A 16,812-nucleotide genomic window follows, 5' to 3' on the forward strand; every position below is an offset into this window, starting at 1 on the left:
TTGGAAACGTTCCTCATTACTGCCTCACAGTCACTATATTTTGAAAAATGTGCAATGATGGGCTGGGTTCGGTTGTCGATCCTCTGACCCACTCGATGCACTCGTTCCAGTTGAATGTTGGGTAGATCAAGCTTGTTCTTAAGTAGGTTCCATACTGCAGTTGCCATTTGTTCCCAGGTTCCACCTTGTTTTTCTTCTACTCCAAATAGCTGAAGGTTATTACAGAGACTATAGTCCTCTTGATAATTAAACCTAACTTCTAGCTCCTTAACAAGCTGCTGACTTACCTGCACTTCCTCCGGGTTTTATACAGTTCCATTGTTGAGTGTTACCTCCTTCTTCAGCTCGTCCACCTCCTCCTGCGAGAATTCAAGGCATCTCTTCACCTCCCCTACAATGTTTTGTAGGGACTGCACTCTCTCGTTCATTTGCTTCACTAATATTTCAGTAGAAGGAGGAACAGCTTTCTCTTGAGAGGCTAAGATAGTCTTCAGAGTTGATACGTCCATCTTGAGGTGTATTGAGGTAACAGGCAGAGGAGCGATGAATGGCAGGTCTGACCTCTATGGCTGCTGATAGAGAGAGAGAGAGAGAGAGAGAGAGAGAGAGAGAGAGAGAGAGAGAGAGAGAGAGAGAGAGAGATTATACTCTATATTTAAAGAAAATTTATTGTTTTTTATTGGTATCACATATTTTATATGGTAATTAGGAATCTAAAATCTGGATATAATAAACAACATATGGGAAATAAGAAATTTTCTTATATAAAAAGTATTCTGGAATGATATCCAATATATAAGACATAGCTAAGTTTATTTTACTATCGTACTCTTTCTGTACTGTATCTGCCACATCCGCTGACTTCGGTACTATCTCAGCTGGTACCCATACCTTCTCCGCTACCAGAAGTACTTTCTTCTACGTCTCCATACTATCGATGCATGCATTTTTGTACTATTTACGTACTCTTCTCCACCGGAGAGGATATAAATGCCGTGGATGAAGTACGTACAGGAACGAATGCAATTCAGAGATAGTAGGCTTCGTTTACAACACGGCATTTTCTCATTCGCACGGATTGATCAGTATGGTGGAGCATGTAATCGGATAACGGTAGATGTCACGGACATTCACAAGGCTTGCCATGGACACAGTACACAGAAAGTACGGGTTCCTCGCGGATTGCAATGGATGCTCTATCCACAACCATCTGTGTCATATCATTCGTGTGTAGGCGTGAACGGGGGTTTAGCCAATGTGGGCTTGTGGTTAAGTGGTACACAACGTTTCTCACTTTTTGTAGGTTCAAGAATAGTGTATAGCCAGATTCAAACCAGTTATTCAGTCTGTTAATGGGTATTAGCATTTTCTTGGGCAGAAAAATGGGCCATGAGCGAGCAACCTCATTTCTAAAGCTGAAGACTTGCCGAGAAATTAGAAGGATGTATCCTTGTGTTACCTCTCCCATCCCCCTAATTTAAAGGGACCAAGGTATGTGATGAAGAATATGTACATATTTTGCTCAAGGCAAAATATGTTCATATAGTTCCATAAGAATAACAAATCCGAATTAAGGTTGGCATTGATTTTATTCAACACTTGAAATTTTAAGTGACTGGTAATATTAAATCTCTCAAAGGAGTTGTAGAACTTTGGAAAAAAATTGAATAAGCAAGGAATGTTAATCAGTTCAACAATAAAAATGTAATCTTTTTGTTTGGTTAAATCTTTAAAGAAGTCTTTAAACTCCTGAAATGAGTTGAATAAGTAAAGGGAGCCAAGATCCTGAACTTCAGATGAGCCATCTAATTAAAAAGAATCACAGCAGAGATAAAAGGAGGAGAAAGCACGATATAAACGGAAACAGTAAAACTGGGAGAGAGAGAGAGAGAGAGAGAGAGAGAGAGAGAGAGAGAGAGAGAGAGAGAGAGAGAGAGAATCCCGGATTTTCTCAACGCTTCATTGTCTAAAATGAAGATGTTACTAGAAATGACCTTCGAAGAAGGAAATATGATGATTAAAATAAAGCCCCGAACAATTTTTTAACTTATTAGAATATGTTCTTGATTTGTGGACTTCTCTTTGCATGAAATTCCATTTTATCCTGCATTTATTCTCACTTGTTTTTTAATTTTCTTTTTTTGGGTGAATTAATAGGTATTCTAGGGCTCGTTTTCTTGTTGTTGTTTTTTTTTAATTAACATTTTCATATGAATAACAAACATAGAATTTTACATAATTTTCATACCTTTTTGGTTACATAAAATTAATATTTTTTATGCTCTCCTTCCCCTTTAGAATCTAAAAGTCATGTTGTAGAAATATTGAGCAATAGAATTTTATCGTTATGTCTGAATAATTTCTCTTTCAATTTCCATTTTGTCGTTCCTTCCCTAACCCGATCATTTTCCCTTCACTACCACTCTTTGCTAAATCTTTCCAATTTCTTTGCAAACTATTACCAGAGCATACTATTACTTTTCCCATGGATTGTTTGTTCCTACCTTTTCAGTATCAACCACTTCCTAAGAAGTTTCCCTTCATTAAAGTTACCATTTAACTATCAGACGACCTGCCTTCATTCTTCTTCAGATATTGAAAAATAAATGACGAGGCTATCTGAAACACAATAGAGAGGAAGCCATGTAAACATGGCTAAGAAAGTATAATCATATAATACTGCATGAACAGTATCCTCCATTACCCTTATAGTATTATCTCTATATATCTTACTTTTACATACTAGAATACATTAGGCCTATGAATATGAGTGGCATGAAGGTGATACCTCAGTATAACCCAAATGGCTTCATTCAATAATTATCATTTCGCTTTCCCCTAAAATTTGCTGTCTCTCTACTAAGTCTACTGTTGAAATAAATTTGTTGCTGTACTATAAACAAACCGCTCTTTTCTTTTCAGTGGAGAGGAGATATATTTCGTGTAAAGCTGTAACTAGCTACAAGACTTTTAAGAAAGGTGTAAAAATCCAACAACCTACTACTAGTTAATGGAGGGGGGAGCAAGGGGAAGACCGGCCACCCACCTCACACCTACACTAGTACTGTAACAATATGCATATTTTTAATTTCGGGTAGGGAGTGAATAGACGTTCTGTCTCTCTCCGATTAAATCTTAATCAACTATCTTTGACTTGACGTTGTTTCTGCTCATTTGGTGTCTGTTGGAGGACGATTAAATAGAACAATGTTCATCTGACGTGGACTTCCCTTAGGTGCAGAGACTGTTGATTCTAACGAAGAAGCGGCTCCCTCCACCGGGGAGTCTCTCGTTGCTATGCTCCTGCTCTCCTTGGGGCGTATGGACTTCCTGTTTAAGGAATGGCTTTCGAGAAGACTACAGTTGGAGGCACAGCGAGAAAGCTTTTGGCCTCCGCAGGGGTTGACCACTGTCTTTCCCTCTGAGACTCTGAAGGTAATGCACTGATAGAGTTCTTGTGCTCTTATCTGTAGCACTCCTTGAGTCTGCTCGACGTCATTCCTGGACCTGTGGCGTAGGAACGGGAGCAGTTGCAGATTGGGTCCCCTCTGGGTTTCCCGTCGGGGGATCCCTTCAGATTGAATCCAGAAACTAGTTTCAGTGCCAGTGCTTGATGCCGACCTTCAACTTTACCTTACTCAGCTCATTGACGAGAAGCAGAATGCACTGCTCAGGGGCCAGCCTTTAGGTGTCGGGCAGCCCTTCTGTTGGCGGAAAAGACGCCCTTCGCCAACTGCACGTGTAGGGCGGCCCTTCCGTTCACTGAAAGGCTTCTTATTTACCCCCTGCAGGTGTTGGGGGACTATCATGTTTTTCAAAAAGTAACCTTCACAAAAGTGGTTCCCTCCAGGGGCTTCTGCAAGCATGTGCTTGTTTTTTCGATGCCTCACTCTTGCTCTTATGAGCACAGCTTCTCAGAGTTAGACAACAATGGTATTAGGTGGCTGATCACAGCTCCTGCCCCTCACCGTCTTATCCTCAGGGTGCAAGATTGTAATGCATACTGGCTGCATGCAATCACTGCCTCTCCCATCATGTACCCAGGGCACAATGAGTCTCCTGAGCAATATCCCTACAGGGTCATTGCTGCAGATGGTGATGCTAGGCTATAACATAAGCATAAGCGTAAGGATAAGTATAGGGAAGGGGGGGATATGGGGAGAGGAAGAGTACCCCTTGATACAATCCAGGATGGGAAGGAAAAGGGAGAAAGGGTAGTACAGGAGAAAAATAAAAGAGAGGGGCAGACCCTCGTGCGATGTTACATAGGTTTTATGAGCCACCTAAAGTGCAGGCGACTAAGATTGAAAGGAGAAAAGACAGGCCGGAATTGGAAGGGTTTTTTGGGTCTCGCAATGTCTAGCCCTGTTGCATGGAGTATGTCTTTCTAGACACAATTAGATGGTTGAAAAAGTTATGATGTTTTTAATAAAATATTAATTTAATTGTTAAATTGAAGATATATATTCTATTTTTATTTTAATCAGGCGTTATATATCTGGCCCTGGGAGGATTACAAATGACCTTATTCTCTAATCTCTTCCAACTATTATGATTATGTTCAATAGTGAGATTCCTAGTGAGAGTGGATAGGTCATCATCAAAAGCTAGTTTATCCCAGGTTTTCTGACCAAGCCTGTGGAACCTGACATTTAGAGGCTCCAACTTGAAATGCTGATGCAATTCTTGTATTTTATTTCAATAGGGAAGCCCCTCTTTATAAGCTCGCCTCAAAGCGTTATTTTGAATTACCTGCATTTAATTAATGAAGATTTGCTGAGTGTTCCAAATATTATTGCTGGATATTCTAACTGGTCTTGGTAATGATTTATAATCTTAGTTGTATTTTTGTTGACAGCCCTTGAAACCTTTTTAATCTATTGAGAGTCAACCTCCAAGCAGTTATTCTTTCCTTAACATGAGGAAGGATGCCAGATTTTTAATGCTACACCCAAGTATTAGTATTTCTGTTTAAATGGAATTCTGACGTTATCTATTACAATTTCTGCGGGATTGCGAAAAGCTGAAATTTATTCTTACTTTTCGTTATTTTCCATTTCTTTTCATATGTTATTAATTTTTTTTGTATTTCCCATATAGTCTTACTCTGTAGCATTGGTTTATTTTTATTAGGGTAAGTTATTACTTGCGTGTGTTCGTCTGCAAACATGATTTGCAGGCAACCTTGTATAGGAGGAGTGGTATCATTATTATTATTATTATTATTATTATTATTATTATTATTATTATTATTATTATTATTACTTGCCAAGCTACAACACTAGTTGGAAAAGCAGGATGCTGTAGGCCCAGGGAATTGAACAGGGAAAATAGCCCAGTGAGGAAAGAAAACAAGGAAGGAAGTGAAGTAATAAAAAATTAAAACAAAATATTTTAAGAACAGTAACAACATTAAGATAAATATTTCCTATATAAACTATAGAAACTTTACCAAAAGAAGAGAAATAAGACAGAACAGCGTGCCCGAGTGTACTTTGATATAAAAGTTATATAGTGAAGGGGAGAGAACACTGCCCTGAGGAACTCCTGGCAGTAACCGAAACTATGGTCCTATATATTCTTTTATTTTAATCATGGCCACTCGGTTGTCTAGAAAGTTGCACAATAACCTGGTTGCTAAATCTGGTAATTGAGCTTCCAACAACTTGTATTTTAAACACTCATGCCATACCTTATCAAAAGCTCGGCTGACTCCTCTAGAGATTAGGTTACTACCACATCCAAGACTTTTCTTGAGTGCTATAATGTATGAATGATTTGAAGTTTTCTGGCATCCTGACATCGAAGGTCTTGACTGCTATAAATTCATATAATCTGGCTAATGCAAGCCGAGTCCCTTTGCCCTGTGTAAATCCATATTGATTGCTATTGTATGCAAATTGTCGTCAAGGAATTCGTCAAACCTTACTTTTATGTTTTTTTCAAGAATCTTACCAAGGGTGTCTCATAGGGATATGGGTCTGTAGTTAGAAACTGCAGTGAGATCTTTACCCTTTTTTCTAACGAAAGGAAGTAATGCTCTCTTAAAAAACTCTGGGTAGTAACCCATACTCTTAGTTTCACTGAAGATGTTTTTAACAAAGGCAAGCATTAAGTTGGGTAGGTTTTTAAGGATTATTCTGTTGACTTTAGAGTGGCCTGGAGCTTTGTTTTTAAAACTTTTGATTACCTTGATGGTGTCTTGGAGGGAGTTACATTGGTTTGACGAATTGAGTCATCTTTGTCTAGCCTCCCAAAGTCTACTATATCATAAAGTATTATGCAATCAGCATGTTCACAGATTGTCTCAGGGACTCATGTTGTTGGTCAAACCATAGATTCTCCATTGAATTTATTTTAAAGATGTTAGACCAGAAGTATCTAAAAATCACCTCCTGATCTTGGGGGGAATAGATTTTGACAATGTTATGAAGGATGTAGGCTATGGGTTGAGAAGCTGAACCTAAAAGATTTCTGATCATTCTCCAAAATTTTCCTGGGTCTTTATAGAAGCCTTCACATTTATTCTGAAGAGTATCCCAGGTTGAGTTAATGAGTTCAATAGATTCTATTTTGATTCGTTCTTGTATATTGTGAGTGTATTCTGAAAGTTGATGTGTTGGACATCGGATGTTAATTAAATCTAGAGCTTGTTTATAACGAATCTGTATCAGTTTGAGATAATCTGATGCTTTAGAGTAAGGTAAGATTCTGTAGGTTTTGAGGGGGATATGGAGTTCTGAGGGTTCTTTGATCTTTCCACACCAAAAAAGTTATTTTTCATCTATATATGATTTACCCTTTAAGATCTTATCGGGTTCGTCGTAATTATAGAGAGTCATCGTGTGTGTCCTTAAAAAGTTCCCAGTTAGCATTGTTGATATCGAGTGTTGGACTAGTGACTACCAATATGGGTTTCAAAGTAAGTTTTAGAATAACAGGAAGATTATATGATGTGGTTAAAGGGCCTTAAGTGATTCAATAATTGAAGAGTAGTACTGAGAGGTATAGGGCAAGGAGGTTGGGTGGGGGAGGGAAGGGGAGGATAAGGATAAAGGTACGGGATGTGTGGATGGCCAAGAGAGAGCTGTGTCTTGGGAACTGCTGCTGGAGGCGGAGGTCGTAACCAAGCTTCAAGTCAGAGCTGCTAATGATGGCTGCCAGTAGATGCTAGGAGGGGACTGTTCTCGATGACGCCCAGAAGCCGAATATGATGCTAGGCTATAACACTAAGCGGTTATTGGCTACACCAGGTGTTAGTGTGTGGGATAGTTTTGCTAATTCTATTTCAGCTCTTGGATTTTGCCTTCATTACTAATATTTTCATCATTAGATTTTTGGTATTATCTGATATTTTCTTTGATATTATTTAGGAACTTTTCCACCTATCTCTTGTGCTGATTCCAATACATTTTTTAAATTACTTTGCTTTCCTTCTTTACTTGCTTCCATTTTATCATGTAGCTGGGAGTACTTATTCTGTATTCCAAAATTAAACTTATCAGATTTTTGTCTTATTTGGAATGATTGCACAAGTGTCTATTTTCTTTCCTAAGATTAGTTTTCTCTTTCTTTACTTAAATCTAAACAAATTTTACTTCACACCATGCCATGGTTGTGTGACTTTAAACGTGTTTAAAAGATACAACTTTAACTAAGTTAACTTTTTCATTGAGAATAAAAGCTATTTCGATTTTTATTTCTCCATCTGGAGTCTCCATATCCATTTTCTGGTACTATGTAAAAAAAAAAACCCAAGATTCTGAGATTACTTCTTTTAGCAAATTTTACAAGCATGTGTCCTCTGTCATATGATGTTCCTATTCCAAATTTACCGACAGCTGAATCTTCTCTCCTCTTTTGACCTACTTTAGCATTGAAATCACTCAAAACTTATTGAGTCATATTTTTTTTAAAGATATCTCCAGATCTTATTAAAAAAAATTATATTTCTTCCCCTGCATGGGATGTTGTTGGACATATGTTTGAATGATCTTCAATGTATACTTCTTATATAGTTTGATAATCATTCCTGTAATTCTATATAAAGTTCTTTGTTACCTGCAAGATTTTTTTAATAAGAAAACCCACTCCATTTTCTTTGTTTCTTTCATGTCCTCTGAAGTAAGATATATAACCTTCTTTCAACTCTGTTTAACATTCCTCAGTTCTTCTAAAGTCTCTTGATCCTATTATATCCCAAATTTATTTATTGAAACTCTTCTTGTAACACAGCAAGATATTCTTCTTGAGACAGGGTCCTGACATTATTCGGTGCAAGGTTCAGTTTCTAAAGGTGGCATTCTAGTCCAGAGATTTTTAAGAATCCCTGCAGTAGGACGTATCTGCCTACCATTTTGGATATTTGTTCCACTGTATCTGGGGACTTTGGAGGCTGGGGCCAAGACGGAGTTGTTATATTTATTTCTGAGTTTCAACAATTTTTTCATCACTGTGGATTGGTGACGATGGAGATTTTGGTCTGATCGCATGCAGGAACCAACCATATATAATTGGCCCTGACTAGTACAGTTTTTTAAAGGTATATATATATATATATATATATATATATATATATATATATATATATATATATATATATATATATATATATATATACGCACACACATCATTATATGCATGTGATGGTGCATACGTTAAGATATTTGAAAAATTAAGATAGATGACAGACAGAACGCTTAAAATCCTTATAGAATTGATTTGAAAAATTAATCATATGTGCCCAATATTGCGTAATTATTTTACTTACATCACTTTTGAAAATGTTAAGCATGTAATAAAGAAAAATTGTAGTAATTTTAACCTTTTTTCATCATCTTCGCATCTTTCAGACAAGTCGTCCTAACTATAATACTATTTTGTCACATCAAGTAAGTTATAGTTCAAATCGCTTGCATGCGGTTAGAGTTAGCCAAAAATGGCTTTATGTGGTTTACATGGAACCTGTGACATAGTTCGTAGATTTTCATAGGAAAGGATTTAGGAAATGAAAAGAGTAAAAAAAAACATTGTTTATGGAACGATTAGTAATTTTGATGATGAAACATAGTTTGAGGTGAAATTTGTAGGTGGGGAAAGATGAATTTAAGGCTGTCAAGTCTCCTTGACTATCTGTGATTGTATTTTTGTGAAATCTCACGTGAGAGCAAAGGGAAAGGATAGGAGATATTGGTGCTAGTTTGAGAGAAAAGAAAATTTCCTGTTCTTAAATTTTCGGAAATGAGTTTGTCATGTGTAATCTCTATCCTTCGCAGCATTTTAGCTTCTCGCCACATTTTGCTCTTCTGATCTTCAGCACAAGCTTTCTCCGTTTTACCATTCAATCTACGTATGTTCCTTATTATTATTATTATTATTATTATTATTATTATTATTATTATTATTATTATTATTATTATTATTATTATTATTATTATTTGCTTGACTACAACTTTAGTTGGAAAAGCAAGATGTTGTAAGGCCAAGGGATCCAGTAGGGAAAATAGCCGAGTTAGGAAATAAGGAAACAGATAAAATAAAGTGCCTGAATGTACCCTCAAGCAAGAGAACTCTAATCCAAAACAGTGGAAGACCATGAGGCAGAGGCTATGGCACTACCCAAGACTAGAAAACAATGGTTTGATTTAGGAGTGCGTGTCTCCTAGAAGAGCTGCTTACCATAACTAAAGTCTCTCTTCTAACCTTGCCAAGTGGAAAGTAGCCACTGAATAATTACAGTGCCGTAGGCAACCACTTGATGGAAGAACTTTTTTTTTTTTTTTTTTTTTTTTTATATCTAAGTCTTCTCAGGTGTATAAGAAAAGAGGAGAATGTGTAAAGAATATGGCATAGTATTCAGTGTATGTGTAGGCAAAGAAAAAATAAGCCTAACCACAGAGGAACTCAATGTAGTACTATCTAGCTAGTCAAAGAACCCTTTAAATCTCTAGCGATAGTTTACTTACTTGTTTTCTTGTTTTGGGTTTAAATCCAACCCTCCATCGAAGTCGAGTGAACTACTTCTCGGGTGGGTCCATATTAATCATCTAACGAAATATTTTCTTTATAAATTATACAATTCTTTGATTGTAGCATCTTCCAAATCATATGATCTTGTGAAAAGTAATGTCTTTAGTTTCTTCTTAAATTCAATTGCTCCCTTTAGGTCCTTCATTTCAGTTGGCAGTTTATTATAATGTCTAGGCGCGCAGTAGCTAAAAGCTCTTACACCAAATTTACTATTTGTTCTTGGTTCCGATAGCCTATGTTTGTCACTCATGTGTCTTGTGTTAACATTTGTTTCTAGTTCTAGTTTATTCAGGCATTCTTTTAGATATTTTGGTTCATTTTGGTTCAGTATCATAAACGTTAGTAAGAGTAGCTTGAATTCAATTCTCGCTTTTGCCGGTAGCTAGTCTAATTGAATTAGTGCAGGGTTAACTCTTTCCCTATTGTGTAGTCCTTTTATTAATCTAGCGGCTCTGTTTTGTACACTCTGAATTTTCTTCAGCTGATAATTTGGTAAGCCATAGAACAGTGAGCTGCAGTAATCAATTCTTGAAAATATGTGGTGATTAATGAGTATGGCCATAGATTTTTCATCTAAGTATTTACTAATAAATGCTGTTTCTAATATGATAGTTACAATTTCTTACCATATTATTTATATGTTCATTCATTGTCAGTCTATCATCCATGATTACTCCAAGATTCCTGACAGATTTCTTTAGGTCAATGATCGATTGACCTATTTTAATTCTTTGGAAGCATTCGATTCTTTTTAAATCTTTTTCATTTCCAAAAATAATGTATTCACTTTTAACTTCATTGAGCTTGAGTTTTTTTGTTAACATCCAAGCCTTAATGTCATTCATTATTTCATGTATCTTTCTTTTAGCTTCATCAACTGATTCTATTGGGAAATAGAATTGTGTATCATCAGCGTATATTTTAAACTTAACTCTGTGAGTTTCAAGTATATTTGCCAGTTCAATAGTGTACACTTCAAATAGGAGAGGACCTAGTACACTGCCTTGAGGCACCCCTTTGGCTAGTTTTCTTGTCTCAGATTCAACATTTGATATTACTACTTTAACTTTGCGGTTTTCAAGATAACTCACAAACCAGTCGTATGCTCGTTCTACGATGCCCACAGCTTTAAGGTCTTCCATCAGATATGTATGTTCTACAGTATCAAATGCTGCACTTGGATCAAGCATCACAAGAATGCAATACTTGCCATTTGTTATAAATTCTGTTATGTCATTTTTTATCGCTAACACTGTTGTTTCTGTGGAGTAATTTTCTCTGTATGCAGATTGATCATCAGGTATGGCATTAGATTTTTTCAGATGTTTCCAGGTTTGTTCGTGTACAGCATTTTCAATCATTTTCGAAAAATATGACAGATTTGATATTGGCCTATATGAACTTAAATTGTCTGCATCACCTTTTCCTTTATACACAGGCTTGATGCATGCAACTCTTTCACAATCAGGGAAAACTGCCTGTGTTAGACTCATATTTACCATGTTTCAGTAGGTCTCTTGTAGCCTGGTGAAATTTTCTGCATCATTTACATCATTAATTGGAAATGGATCTTTTCCGCAGTAGGTTTTTTTTACTTTTATTATTATTCTCATATAATCACTGACTTAACTCTAAATACCCTTAGCTTATTTACCCCTGTTGCTGATGTATTCCTTCGCTCTGTTGTGAAAACTGGAGCAGATTTGATTTATTTGTTCTTCAAAATAATCAATAAAATCATTTGCTAGGCATTTAGGATCATTAGTTATGTCAGGCAACACTATTTCTGTCTTTAGACCTAATAGTTTCTTTAGGTTCTTATGTATTTTCCGTGGGTCATTTTCATTGCACACTTTTTTTTTTTATAATCGGCCTTTTTTTTAACTAAGATAAGGTAATTGTAGCGATTTCTAGCTGCTTTGTAATGTTGCCAGTTTTCATTATTTTTATTTCTTTTCCATTTATCCTCCATTTTTTCTTTTTCTTTTTTCTCTTCGTGTAATTCATTATCAAACCATTTCGATTTTTCTTGAATTGTGATTATTATTGTTATTTCCGGGCACCTATTATTATAATTAGTTGCAAGTATAGTTTTACTTCTATCAGTAATGCAGTTTATACAGGATTGTCTCTTTACGAGGGTGTGATTCTCTTCACAGTTACAGACTGGTGTTATCCCTTTTATATCCTGTAGGCTTTGTTCAATGAACTCTTTTGGATCAAAGTTAGTCTTAATTCTGTATGTGATTTCCTTTTGTATTGCATTATTTTTTCTAACGTCTATTTCAAAAGACATTAACTTATGCATTGGGCATATAGAGCAGTCAGGTTCAATCTCCATATTTAGTATGATGATGATGTTTTTGTTTACTATAACTAGATCTAGTATATGATTAGACTGAGCTGTTGGTTCAGACACTATGTTTTCAAGGTCGTGGTTGTCAATCAATTCTCTAAATTCACTGACATATGGGTCTACTCTGTTATCAAGATGTAGGTTGAAATCACCACATATAACTATATTTCGATTGTCATTCAATGTATCTAGTAAGTTATTAAATTCATATACAAACATTCTTTTGCTTTTGCTCGGTGGTCTATAGAGTATAACTATTTGTAGATTTACATTTCGAGATAAAATTTTAATATTCATGTATTCACATGAATTAACTATGAGATGATTTCTTACTGTAACTTTGTATGATTTCTTAATTAAGATTCCAATGCCACCACCTCTTTTGTTTTCTCTTGGTTTATGATAAAAGTTATAAGATTTAGGTGTCATTTCATTTATTTTCGATCTGTCACTCATATTACCACTCAACCAAGTTTCAGTTAATAAGCAAATATCCACATCTTCATCACTTACGACTTCCTTAATGATATGAGTTTTATTGCCAATGGATTGTATATTTATTAGATTACATGATATTTTCTTAATCGAAGCCATGGTCAGTATTGTTTCTGGCTCTTGTTATTTCTTGTTTATAAACTTCACAGTTTACTCTATCATAGGATTTATGTTTTGTGTCATCATAGTTCTCTCTCACACAATTTATGCATTTAATTTCAACAACATTGCAATGACCCGCTTTATGTTCTCTCGCGCACTTGGGGCACGACTGTTTATTCTTGCAATTTGCTGCACTATGCCCAAATTCCTGGCATTTGTAACACCGGTAGGGCATGTAGTGGTCGTAAACATTACATATTCTATATGTGGTACTAAGTTTATCTCCATTTTCATAGATTGCTTTACGTATCTTAGGTGTACATTTTATATTATAGTGTTTATGTTTATCCATTCTTGAATTCTCTTGCATTATGATAGTCAGATCATCATTTTCTGCAATGTGTCTGTATAGCCTCTGGTTCTTAAGCTTCAGACTTTGAATAATATCATCATCATCTTCTGGTACATTTGTAAGTTTTATCTTCGCTTTAAGTTTTCCTTTTTCACTAACAGTGATCTTGTTTACATTACCTTGTTCCAATTCTGATTTTGCCTGCTCCAGGTTTTGTTTATCTGCAAATTTTATGATCAGGTGGTCATCTTTTGGTTCAGCAGTGCTTTCAACTTGGGCTTTTAATTTGGTCATAATTATTTTCTTATTAACTGCTGAAACCTCATCAGTTGATTTTACAATCAATGTTTTCTTTGATTTCAGTTTTTCAGCATATGTACCAGTTAGATGCTTCCTATCTATGTCATCTTCATTCCTTTTCTTTTCATTTTTTAATTCTTTCATTTCATTTCTTAATTCTTGCACATCATCTCTTGTTTTTTGCACTTTATTTCTCATTTCTGTCATACTATCTTTCATTTCTTCTATTTTATTCATCAAGACCTGAACCAAATGATGGAACATTACGACTTCTTCATCCAATACTTTTCTTTGTATGTTTGCTGCATCCTCATTGAACTTATCAGTGCAATTCCTACAAATGTAATAAATATGTTCGTTACACAATAGCCTTCTGTGGGCTTGTGATAAATCTTCTATTAATCCAGAACATTCGTTTTCAATATGATACCATTTTTGACATCTATCACAACAAATTCCTTCATTGGCAACGACAGTCTTACAGTGCTCACATAATCCAGTGTCATCAGATTCCACAGTAACCAACGATCCATTCGCTGATTCATCATTTCTTCCACAGGCACCTTCCTCCATATTGTCACTATCATATACTGATGTATTCTTCATTATCTGTAGAAATTCATTTGTTTCGTCTTCAACTGATTTTCCTGTTTCAGTCTTTTCATGAGGTTTCCTTCTAATTTTCTTAATGGCTCCTAACTTTTTTGTAGTTTACACTATATTTAAGTCCAAATGGGTCGGGAAAACCATAATTGGTAACTCTTACCTGTGTCCCAGTTGTAATCAACTATTAATTTGTAATTTTGCACTATTTAGTATTCCAATGACGTTGATTCCAATTTACATAACTGAACGATGTTGGAAATTATTAACTTAACGATTTTCACTTTTAACTTGCCACTATCGTTTTTAAATTTCAACAGAGCACTTCTTCAGCACGTCCTCACTCCACAAGAGTTACTTTTATCTCAACAGTTGACTAATGTCAAATAACCTAAGATAGAAAATCTATAAAATGTTAATTTAAGAACAACTCTATATAACCAGCTTATTTGATACCTTTTAACCACAAAAAAAAAGAAAAAACAATATATTGTTAAAATAAACTACTAAAATGCTTAACGTCCATTTGAATGCATTAAATATTTGCATTTATTAATAAAATAACATGGTGAATTTTAAAAGTAAAGTAAAACCTATAAAATAATTATGAGCTATTCCACGTAAAAATTACAGGGGAAGTTTTTTAATCAATATTTCAAACTATGTTTTCAAGTCTATGATCTACATTACGATATTTTTTCTAGTTTTAAAGGTGGGGACGTGACCTGGAATTAGTTGATCCAGAAATGTACCATTTGATTTTTTTTTTTTTTTTTTTTTTTTTTTTGTATTTTATGTAGTATACTTTATGTATCCAAAATTGGAAACCTTTGGACACTGAAATGTATGTAAAGAAACACGCATCCCACGTAACCAGCTCTGAGTAATTAGTATGATAATCCTTACAGGTAATTGGTAATTTAAGGCAGTGATTAACGAGCGTTTGGTGCTATCACAGCCTCGTTATCAATGTTCAATTGCACAAAAGAGCTAAATACTAATTTAGAGGCAAAACTATCCTGAATGTAATAATAAACAAAGAACGAAAATCTCGCATTACATCGAGTTTACCAAAGATCTTTCTGACCGGGCATCGAGTTGGACTGGCATCGCTTTGGCCGTATCGAGTTGGCCACATCGAGTTGTACCCAACCACTACACAGACATCCATGATCCACTTGTTTACTGGTTAACCACCTTTGGCGCTCCTCCAGCCATGATTTTCAGAACTCATCAGATTAGAGAGTTTGTAAGCTTTTCTAAGTCTTGTACCCCCTTTTACAATAAGAAAAGTTAATATTTTTTTTCAGCAGTATTTTTGGTTGCTAAAGCTCTTCAGAATTGTTAATATTTTGAGTGGTAAAGTTTTTTTAGGTTTGCATTGAAGGAATCTAATATAATTTAAAACTAGAATTCGTGGTTAAGTTTTATCTCGAGAATAGATGAAAGAATATCTATGAAGAATTATGAAAATATATATTTGGTAACCACCACCACGTGATGAACTTTCGGTGGCTTTAAAAAAAGATTTTACAGTTCATAGACAGAAACTTTCTTTAAATTTAATTTCTTGAAATTTAATGTGCCATGAATGGTGATATGATATTCAAGTTAATATGATTACGGACACATATTAGTTTTATTATTAATTTCGTTTTGTGATTATGCCCTCGAAGGGCAAATTTCTCAAATTTTATGACTGTATTTTATTAGTACTAATTGGAACTGAAAATTATTACAAAGGAAGACGGTCCAGCTAATTATGCAATAACATGCAAAACAGACATCGAATAGTAACCTTCGTTATGATGCTCATAATATCGATCAAGATCAAAGTCAAATTTCATAAGTTATTTCCGGTTACGGCAAGGGTTTTTGCATGGTTTTGCAGAGATATGCTGCCTTGTGTTTTTATTTACATATATTTTCTTTGAAAAATACTTTAGTTATGTATACGGGGAATCAGATTTTTTATGTCATAGTCGTCTTCTTTTTATAGTTCCCTTTGTCAGGTTGCGTGGACGGAAATTATGAAAATCATACAGGAGGTTGACTATGCGGTTTGTCCTTCACGAGTTATAGCTACATGTCTTCATTTGTAATAATTATCAGGATTCAGAACTTCACTTTACATCATTATGCTGATGGCTTCGTGCACAACTGCCTTTGATCTTGATTTGTTATTCATACTAATGGTGGTGATTATAGTGTTGTCTTCAGAAAATAGGATGTTGCTCAGATATTGATGTGGTTTCTCTCAAGGTCTAAGTAACATGTCTAGACCTTGCTTTTTACGTTTGTTTGGAAGTTCATTATTTTTGCGTTTCTTGTCTCTTTAGACACAAGAAACTGTAAGTCAATGGGTGTAAAAATTTTAAAGTAGATTAATTTCAACATGCACATTTACTTTATCCCTGCATTAACAGTTCCCTAGACATACAGGGTTTGGCTTATTAGCTATATATGTTCTTCCAAATGTCTTTGCTTCTATGATAAAGAAGAGATTGTATACCACGAACACACAAAAATATATTGGTTTATTGTATGCCTCGAACTTACAAAAATATATTAGTTG

This window comes from Palaemon carinicauda, chromosome 8 (assembly GCF_036898095.1).
Source record: "Palaemon carinicauda isolate YSFRI2023 chromosome 8, ASM3689809v2, whole genome shotgun sequence".
In the NCBI taxonomy this organism is placed as follows: domain Eukaryota; kingdom Metazoa; phylum Arthropoda; class Malacostraca; order Decapoda; family Palaemonidae; genus Palaemon; species Palaemon carinicauda.